The 10096-nt window shown below is 45.9% G+C and overlaps 1 pseudogene; it reads right to left on the bottom strand.

Moving 5' to 3' along the window:
• Positions 1 to 568: 568 nt before the first annotated feature.
• On the bottom strand, positions 569 to 3152 carry LOC125940649 (uncharacterized; annotated as a pseudogene).
• Between the last annotated feature and the right edge of the window lie 6944 nt (positions 3153 to 10096).

Genomic DNA, 10096 nt, shown 5'->3' with positions numbered 1-10096 from the left:
AATTTATAACATAGCGACTTTCCTAAAATCAGCGTCACACGTTTCCAGTATGCTACGAGCCACATGGATATTAATAAATATCGACCTCCTTCTTATCCCGCAGGTCTGATGCGGTCCTATTAAATCACCAATAACCCCTTGTAGTCTCCGAGCAAATATCTTCATTAAAATTTTATAATCTACGTTTCTCAGCGTAATTGGTCTGTAGCCTGTGATTTTGTTAAGTTTATTCGCGTCATCGCTTTTTGGTATCAAGATTGTGTACGCCCTTTTAAAGGACGGTGGCCGACGACCTGCTTGATACGCCTCCTTAAAAACATGCTCTAATACGATGGCTATCTGCGCGCAGAAGGCTTTGTAAAAAACTGCAGTTAAGCCGTCAGGTCCTGGCGATTTTCCAGCGTTAAGGTCTTCTATGGCCATTTCAATTTCCTTTGCTGTGATATCTACTGATAATCTTTCTGTTTCTTCGGCGTGTAATCTAGGAAGGGTAGTTAGAAAATGGCTCTCATACGCAGGCTTGTTCGGTATTCTACAATTGAATAGCTCTCTATAATATTCCTTAAATGCATAATTGATTTCTTCTGCATCTCTACACATTTTCCCTTTTTATTCAATCTCAACTATTTCGTTCCTCATCGCATACTTTTTCTCAGCTCCCAAAGCACGCTCTGTTGGCATTTCATCGGCCAAGATCTTTTCCGTTCGTGCGCGAACAAGCGCACCACGGTATTTTTCCGTGTCGATAGCCTCAAGTTTACACTTCGTTCTTCTTATTTCTTCCATAAAGGTGCCTGGCGCGGCAGTTTCAGCATCCAGCAATTCCTGTAGCATTTTTTCAGGTTATTTTCTTCTTGGCGCTCTTCAAAATGCATTTCTACTGCTCGCTCTATGGCATTCATTTTTACGGCTTCTTTAAACCTCTCCCATCGCTCACACCATCCTCTTTCATAGCTACTGTTTGCTTTGGCCATTTCTGTTCGTACGCGTTTTAGAAATTGTTCGTCCTTTAAGAGTTTCGCGTTTAATTTCCATGTTTCCCACTTCATTCTAGGTGTTACGGTGATCTTCTTCCCTATCGTGAAGGCTACTAAACAATGGTCGCTAAATGCTATATTCAGCACCTTCTAATCATCACACAGTGTGGCAATTTCTTGCGAAAGATACGCTCTGTCTAACCTTGCATGGCTATTGCCTTGAAAATGAGTATAATGCCGATTATTACCTCCATTCGCGTAATCTGCAATGTCCTCCAATAGGGCTCTTCCTATGGCCCCCCTTAAGAACTCAACGCTCTTATCAGTCCAGTATCCAGCATGCGAACGATCATCAGAGTTCAAAACGCAATTGAAATCTCCTAACACTATCAAATATCTGTCTGTTTTCATGTACTGCGATATTTCTTGAAAAAAGCTAAGCCGGTCATTTACTTTTGTTGGTGCGTACACACATATTATTCGGAATTCCTTGCTGCAATATACGAAATCACAAAACACGAATCGTCCACTCTGACAACTTATCACTGTTTCTTCCACTATACCCAAACCTTTCTTAATAAACATACAGCATCCGGCCGCTGTGCCAACAGCATGGCTAACGCATACAGTATAGCGGTCACTGAACTGTACAACCATACCGTCAGTCTGACTCTCACTCTCTATTTTAGTCTCCTGAATCGCCAACATATCTAAATCTTCCTCTAACATTACGCGTCGGAGCTGACGCTGTCTGCGTCTCGCCCTGAGACCTCTAACGTTGAGCGTTCCCACCCGCAATGGAGCTAGCGACATAGCCATTTCAAATAGCAAGAGTAAACCAACGGCAAGGCGTCCAGCAATTAGCAACTTTCACAAACTGAGCGTCCCTGTCGGCACGACAGCTTGAACGGGCACCCGCGACGCCAGTCGCATTGGTCACTGCGTCGCCTCCCCTTCTCGGGTGAGCGACGCTGACCTTTGCGCTGGGGCATACTTTCCTTTCTTGGCCCGGGTCGACCGGACCTCCATCCACTGCGGCTCCAGGCGTTGAACACCTTCCCCCTGCGTCTCCTCATCTGGAGCATCACGTCGATGCCGTTTGGAAGGTGTAGCAGTGGCCGTCTCATCAGGCGTCTCATATGGTGTGTCTGGCTCCGCGACCATCTCCACGTTCAACTCGTCACGCCCATGATCCGCGTCTTCGGGTGCAGGAGGTGTCCTCACTTCTTCCTGCATTTTTCTTTGCCTCTGCTTTCTTCCTGCAGTGTCGTCCTGTGTCGACGCGGATGGCGTTGCCACCTTTTCCGCGTCACTAGCCACCTGTTCAGCCTGCGTTTCTAAGGACGCTGTCAGCTTCTCCGTTACTTACTCTTCCTCCATCAATTCGACACCCTCGTCTTCAGGTTGCTTGCTGCCAGTAGCTCTTGCATATGTACGCACACAGTCTTGTGCTTCATGGCCGAATTCCCGGCACTGAGCACATCTTGGCACTCTGCAGTCTCGCCTAATGTGTCCTTTGCGTCGACAACGAAGGCAAATTGGAGCTCTGCCGGGAACGACGACGAGCACTGAACCACCAAAGATCTTGAACAAATGGGGCAAAGCATCCGGTGTTAAATCCTCTCGGAGCGTCATCCGCACAATAAGCGTAGTGGACTCGGCTTGTTCAAAACCTCTCACCTTCCAATCCGCTTGTCATACTTCTTTCACTTCGCCATAGTGGTCGAAAGTCCTCTTCAGTGCTTCCCCGGTAATGTGGAATGGCACCCAGTGCACTTTGAGTGTGATGTCTTGCTGTACAGGGTCAATGACGGCGCAAAAACACCCTTTGACCTCCAAGCCACCCGCGTTAACCAGCACTTCCTTTGCCTCTGGCGTTCTTAGCTTGATCAGCCACACATGCGTCATTTGGAAGGGCCCTATACCAGTCACGTCTTTCAGTACACCCAGCTCTTGCAGCGGGTCACGGAAGTCTTCGAGGCGGTATGGTCTCCCGGTCACGTCACAGTGTAAAAACAAACACTCCTTCATAGTTTCTCCTGATGGCAAATTCGGTAGTACATACTGATAACCCGGTGGGGCGACAGAAGACCTGTTACCACGGCCAGACGCGGCCGCTGAACCTGCTCTTGCAGAGCTCGACATCTTGCGTCCGAACGCGTCCGTGTCCAGAGGCAGACTGTCCACTACGCCACGAAGCGCACATGGACACACGCACCACGCTGACAATAAATACCCAACATTAACGAAAGACTGCGCATTTCTAACGCGTTTGTGCTAGCGCGTTACGGCCCGCATAAGAAGCTGGTGTAAGACGCTGTGGCCTCTCCGCCTTACCCCCGTATTCATAAACGCTGATGGCGTCGGCAAACGCGGTGCACGTTCCGGCATGTGTAAACGGCTGCGTGAGACGCTGTGGCCTCTCCCCCTTACTAGAGAGTACTGCACGTTTCTAACGCATTTGTGCTAGCGTCCCCTTAAGCGGGAGATGGTGCAATTATAATAAAGGGCGCTGTTATAAAATAGGAATGACGTCACATATGGCGCGTGTCATTGGTGGAAGTCAATCGTTCGATTTAGTGCGGCGAGACTGGGCGAATTACACGGAAGATTCACGGTTTACCGATGATTCCCTCCGGAGCTTCGCCCACTCATCATCATTCACCCCGTGGATATGCGGTGTTTTTTTCCAAAGCCAGGCTGCCAGACAAGCGAGTGACGCGCAGTCAATTTACGGCAAAACGACGACGCCAAGCCGACGCAGCATTGCGCTTCACTTCACTGACTTTGCAGCTGAGCGAGGACAGCGTCCTAGCGTTGCGCGCAGTGGACAAAAGAGTGCGCCGCTTGAGCTTGCCATGAACGCAAATTCCAGCCGCTCCTTTTTTTTTAAATTTTTGCAGAAGCTGGGCTATACATCCTATGTAACTCCATACCTGTTCGCCAGAGATTTCCCCACCCGAAAGAGAGAAAGCCGACCGAAACACTTCAGACACCACAAAGCTCTCGTGCGATATCACTCGCGTCCCAGAAGGGGGCGTCCAAGATGAATGCACCACGCGCTCCGAATCTCGGTCGCGCTCAGCCATTTGCTTCGTGAGGACCTACGTGCGACAACGTGACAGCGTTCCTGAGGCAGCTCGTGCACTTTGGGTACGTTCGAAGCTTCTCTAGTGTGTGTGATGTGCACGTGTGGCTAAAAATTACCTGTTGTTTGTACCAACGCAGGCCTCGTCGCGCTGCTCTTGGTTAACCGTCAAGTTCACCGGAACAAACCACCTCGGTGACAGTCCTCTAGGAAGCCTAATCTGTGCGCCACGAAGTGCGTCTGTTTCGAATCCGACGAGCCACATCAGCGCACGTGAGTGAATGGCGACTGCGGATCTACCGTGCATCTTAGTTTAGGGTTTATTTCGAAGCTCTTTTGCCACATTTACAGTAGCAGGCCGCGTGTATCTCAGATAAATCTGCGCCAATCTCGGAAATGGTGTAGCACCCTAGGTGGTCGAAATTTCCGGAGTCCCCCCACTACGGCGTGCCTCATACTCAGATCGTGGTTTTGGCACGTACAACCCCAGAATTTTTTTAATGATCTAGTCGAGTACGTGACCGCGCGTGATGCGTCTCAGTGCAAGGGATTTATTACGCCTTCTACAGAGCGCCAATGCTCATTGCAGGGAAAACACGGGTGTCGTCGGGGCATTTCTGGTAATATATTATAGTCGCTTAGGTGAACCATGTCTATCTAAGTTGTTTGTCTTTGCCTCTTTCTGCGGTTTTCGCGTCGCTGTGTATAAAAAACGCAGCGCGGGATTCATGACGCAGCGATTTTGTGCGAACATCACTTTTGGTGCTAGCCCCAAGAATTTTGGAGAGCAAGCATTAGTGTATATTATTATAATGCTTGTTTAGCCTCCTAATCTTTCTTTCTATTATGTGTTTTCTGTTCTGGCTGTCTCCAGTTATTCAAGATGAAAGCATACCAGCTACCAGAGTTATTCACAATAGAGTACCGCGATTTAGGCACGCGTTAAAGCACCCTTTATAGTCGAAAATAATCCAGGTAGCCACACTACCGCATGCCTTGTAATTAAATTGCGATTTTGCTCGACAATGCCGAAGATTTTTTTCTCTTTAGTAGGTTCTGCATCGAGATAATGATAATGATAACAATACTTTAATCCGCAAAGTTACAAAGAAAGCAGTGTATATGTCAGGCCTGCCAAAGCTACATAGAGCTTGAGCGGCAGTGCCTGGCAGGCAACGGAACCAAACAGTTATTGCAATTGACATGCTTTTCACTTTTAAAGTAGTCTATGGAGGGGGACAAAAGGAAGCGAGTAGTACACCGGGGGCGACTAGTCACTTTGCCTGAGCCCTTTTTTACCTTTTATTTGGTTTGAGCGCGCAAGGCACTTTGAGACAATTTATTAAAATATTAAGGAACATAGTAGTCTCGTAATCTCTTGTCATATATTGTACAACGCCTGGGTACGTGGTAAAGATCCTTAGGCCGCAGACAACGTGCGGGAACGTGCTTTATCTTGAAAATACTACTTTCTCAGAAATGCCAGCACAACAGTTTCCTGTAGTAGTTGATGAAAGTCCGGCATAAATATGGTTTTGAAAACGTCCCTTTTGTCATTAAAGATTAAATCAAAGCTGATGTTCTTTAGGATAGAACGGAGAATAGAGTTGACCCTAGTCTGCCAAGGAATTGCGCAATTACCATGCAGTGTTATGTTGTAAGTTAATACACAATAACACAAGGTATGTACAACAACTTTTCGAACAGAAAGGGGCATATAATACCTCAAACTGTATAGCACACAAGATACTGCACGAAGTCGTTTGCATACATAATCTAAGTGGGAGTTCCAGTAAAGATCACTATCGAAGTACAAACTGAGCTATTTTACAGAAGTCACGTAATATAAAGGTTTACACAGACATGGAGAACAATTTGAATTGTGTAGCACAAACTGATTATCGATGTCTAGTTTTTTTTTTCAGACGATTGTGAAAACAAATTAGTTTTGTCTTTGACGTTTTAATATTAAGTTAGAGAACCGGTTCATAGCCTTAACCGCCATTGCTTGAGAGGAAGTAATAGCGTGGACAAAGTTTGTTGATTGAACTATAATGACAGTCACATCTGCTGTTAATTGGATACAATCCAACAGGCACCATACGAAGTTCCCGTAAAGCAGTACTGTGAATAAGAACCAGTAACGAAATTTCTTGCTGCCATAAAGCTGTCATCTAACCAAGGTGACGGTGAAAACGCGCAGTAAGACACACGTTAGTCAACTGGCGATAGTCAACTTTATGAATATGAAAGACCAGCAACGCAGTGTGCGTCTTCACCTCAAAGCCAGCACATATTCAGGGTTTCGGTGAAAAGGCGTAGTAAGACCAGCGGCATTTCATACTTTTTCTTATGGTCACGAAACTTCCCAGTAAGTTTCATATAGGGACAGAAGGTGGTGGCGCCAGCGGCGCTGGCATGCACAGAAGGTTTTTTCACCTCTTTTTTTATGACACGCAGGACATTAGGCAATATAAGAATTAGAGCTTGGTAGCTCAACCTACCGCCCCATTCCAAAGGATACGCTCATAGCATCCATCCATTCAACCATCCATTTGGGGCTAAGTTAAATTTTGGCCCAGAGAAAAAAAAGTAAGATGTATACAAAAGATGCTTGGGTGAAAATCATGTATAGCATACCTGATAAACTCACACGGCTAGGGGACTATTTGTCACCACCACGTTTGATTTTATCAGGTATGTTATGCGTGCTTTTCATTCAAGCATATGAATATTTCCATTCAAGCATGTGACGCTGCCACGGTGAACTGTGGCCTAGTGGTGACCCGTGAACTTGCAAAGACCCGTGGACAGGTTGCCGCCACGGGATGGGCTGCGGCTCCGGGACTGGCTTAGTCGCCGGAACAGGCTGTGATCACGTGACTGGCAGCAACCCCTGGACCTAAAACCACCCCATAAACTGAGAGTGCCCTCTGGTCAGCCGGTGGTTAGGTGACCGGCGGAAGACCAGATGGCGGCTCATGAAGTGCTTGCGCTGTCATTATTGTCGCCGTTGTGTTTTCCCATTGGGCCTCTGCATCTTAAAGTGTATATTGTATCCAATTGGCGATGGTAGTGGCCTTGCCGTGGAGCTTGCACATCTGTACCGTCGCACTTCGAGCAAACGTTTGTCAGCAGTACAAGAAAATTACATGCTTGGTGCCAACTGTCTTTTTATGAAGTGTCGCATAACTGTACAGCAAATTGGGCACTTATGCTAAAACGTAGCCTCTAGAGCTTGTCGAATCACACTACTACCGATAAATTGTCCACCGAGGCCTCATTTGCAAGAAAAAGCACAGCAATACCTTCAATAATTGAATTTATTAGAATAATTACCCTCTTACTTACCAATGGCATGGCCTATTAATATATCGGAAAGTAGAAGGAAATTGGCGCGAACCTCAAGTTTCATGTTTCAACATTTGAACACCGCCTTGTAAACCGACATATTCGGTCTCAAATGATCCGTTGAACTTACGTGATTACGCAGGCGTCACTGCGAAGCACGGCTCACTGTACAACCCATTGTGGCGTAAAAGGGAGGCGTAAAGTGAAGCTGCCGTCGCATTTTCCCCTTTACGCAAATTTATTCTTATTGATGCGGTGTGCAGCTCCCGATTGGATGCATATCCTCTTCAGCAGCTGGGGCGAGACGGGCGGACTGACAGTGCTTACTTGGCCGGTGGTGACTCTGGAATGGCAGCGACCCATGATAACGTAGCAACCTCTCGATTGGCTGCTGCTCCGGGAGTGGACGCGGTAGGCCCGGAATTAGTTGCAGGGCCTCACTGGGTTGCACACCCGGGATTGGCTGTGGTCTTGGGACTGTCTGGGACCTTGAGACTTGCAGGAACCTCTGGACAGACAGCGACCCCTTGAGAGCGAGCCACCCCCGGTCGGATGAGGCTCTGGTACGGCGGAGGTCAGAAAACTGGCGTCGACACCAAAGGGGCCAATGGCGCCTCCTGTAGCAGCTGTTTGTTGTTGAAGGTGCGTGTTTTAATTCAGATTGTACTTGTTATAACGCCGATTGCAATGCTCTCTTCAACGTGTAGTGGTTTCACTTATCACGTTCACGATCAGTGTTACCATACTTTTTGAAGTGCATTTCTAAAGCGAAATCAGAAATTGGCAAAATTTGCGTTTAATTTTGCGGATGCTTTAGGTAACACAAATTTTAGGCAACACAGGCGTTTTCGAACACTATATTATATGCGAGCACGGGCATTTCAGATAATTTTTATCGAAACGCACCACATTTCTCTAAGGTCCGTGTGAGTAAGGCATAATGAGTAAATTTACCAGTGGTGCAGTGGGCTTTTTCTTTAGTATTGCTAAAATTTACTACAGCTGAAATTTGGCATATACACTCATATTGTGAGGTTACAAATTCAGCAAGTTTCAAAAGAACGTAAGAAATCAGATTTGCTTCGCAGGCAAATGCCCTTGATCCCACGTTATCAGTGAAAGTTTCCAAGTTCTCGGCATTCCTTGAAGGATAGCGAAATTCTGCAAGACACACAATTTCTGATGATAACGAGACCTTCTTGCAGGTACCTTGGTCTACATGAAGGCTCTTCGCAGTATTGATTTGTCCAAAACACATGTGATACAGAAGTAGTGTGTTCAGGCTTCGCGTGAACGAGTACGCCATCCTACAGTTTTTTTTATCTTGTGCTTAAGCTGCAGCCTTTGCAATATCATAATAAAGGGAGTAAATGTCCACCAACTGACGCTATTTAGTGAAAGTGCATTATCCGGAGTGTTAAGGCCAACTTGAATAGGTTTCGAAAAAACGGAAACTTGCATTTTGCTTGTGAGCACACCCTCAGGGCAACCATTTCTGTATAAAAATCAGAGTCCACGCGTCCCACAGCAAATTTCGGCCGCTTGCTTGCATGGGCTTCGTGATAAAGAAATTGCGTTATAGAAGGCAATTCTGAAAGAAACTTTCTATCCTAGAAGTCGCTAACATGTCGCCATTTGTTCTGTCCCGTCGTTGCGAAAGTCGGCAGAGGCTAGGTTGACAAATTTGACGCTAAACAGACAAGTAGCTAAATCTAGCGACAAAATCACTAAAATAATAATGCTCCTACGTTAGCACAAAAACTGCCTGTCAGGTGTTTCGCATCATCGTCCTGGTCCTCCTTGTACCATGAGACAGTCATGTTGGGGATAATTATCAAGTGAAAGTATTCCAACATTACAAGGCAAATGCAATGTTTAGGACGGCAGGTAAAAAGCCCTTTGGAGGTTCGACTGGTCCTGTATTCTATACACTTGGCCCAGCAGTGGTAAAAAACACAGAAATGGTTTTAAAAAGCCCATAAACAAAGCAATCTAAGGTTTCCAAATCAGTTTTAAGAGATAAGCGATACGGAAAAATTTTTGAGGGAAGAATGTGTTACATTATAAATACTAATCCCTAAGTATGAGAACTTAGAATAGCCTTAAATTTGGGAGGGTTTCTTTTTCCAACATCAATGTCTATACCTGTTAAAAATTTAATTACCTCGGTAAAATATTTTCAAGCATGTTTGCTATAATTAGTCCTATGTCTTAAACATTTCATGTTCCTGTGCGGCGGCCGTTGTGGCAGGTACATTGTGATTCAGGTTGGTGATTTACACTAACGTAAAATGATCTTTCTTTATGCTGAAGCAATACTCCCTTAAGAGTCTCTATGTGTAAAATTCATGAATTTTCTTATGTTGTACCTATCGCAGACAGGTGCGGTGTGTTCAGTTTTGGATTCATTGGAAATGATACGTAGCGTCCTTTTCGGCATGACCAGTACATTGTTAAAATCTGATTTCGTACCCCATACTAAATGACCGTACTTGATCTGCAAGGCAAGCAAAGCATTATAAAGCAGTATGATTATCTATTGCTGCTTAGCATACCAACTGTGATGCTGCGCTTCTGGAGAATTGAGTCTATGTGGTCATTCCATTGCAAGTTCCGGGAGAAGGTTATCAGTGAAAGTTGCCAAGTTCTCGGCGCTCCTTGAAAGATAGCGAAATTCTGC

Source organism: Dermacentor silvarum, chromosome 10 (assembly GCF_013339745.2).
Source record: "Dermacentor silvarum isolate Dsil-2018 chromosome 10, BIME_Dsil_1.4, whole genome shotgun sequence".
NCBI classification, from domain to species: Eukaryota; Metazoa; Arthropoda; class Arachnida; order Ixodida; family Ixodidae; genus Dermacentor; species Dermacentor silvarum.
The sequence above is the reverse complement of the archived record's forward strand: the minus strand, read 5'-3'. Positions and strand labels throughout refer to the sequence as shown.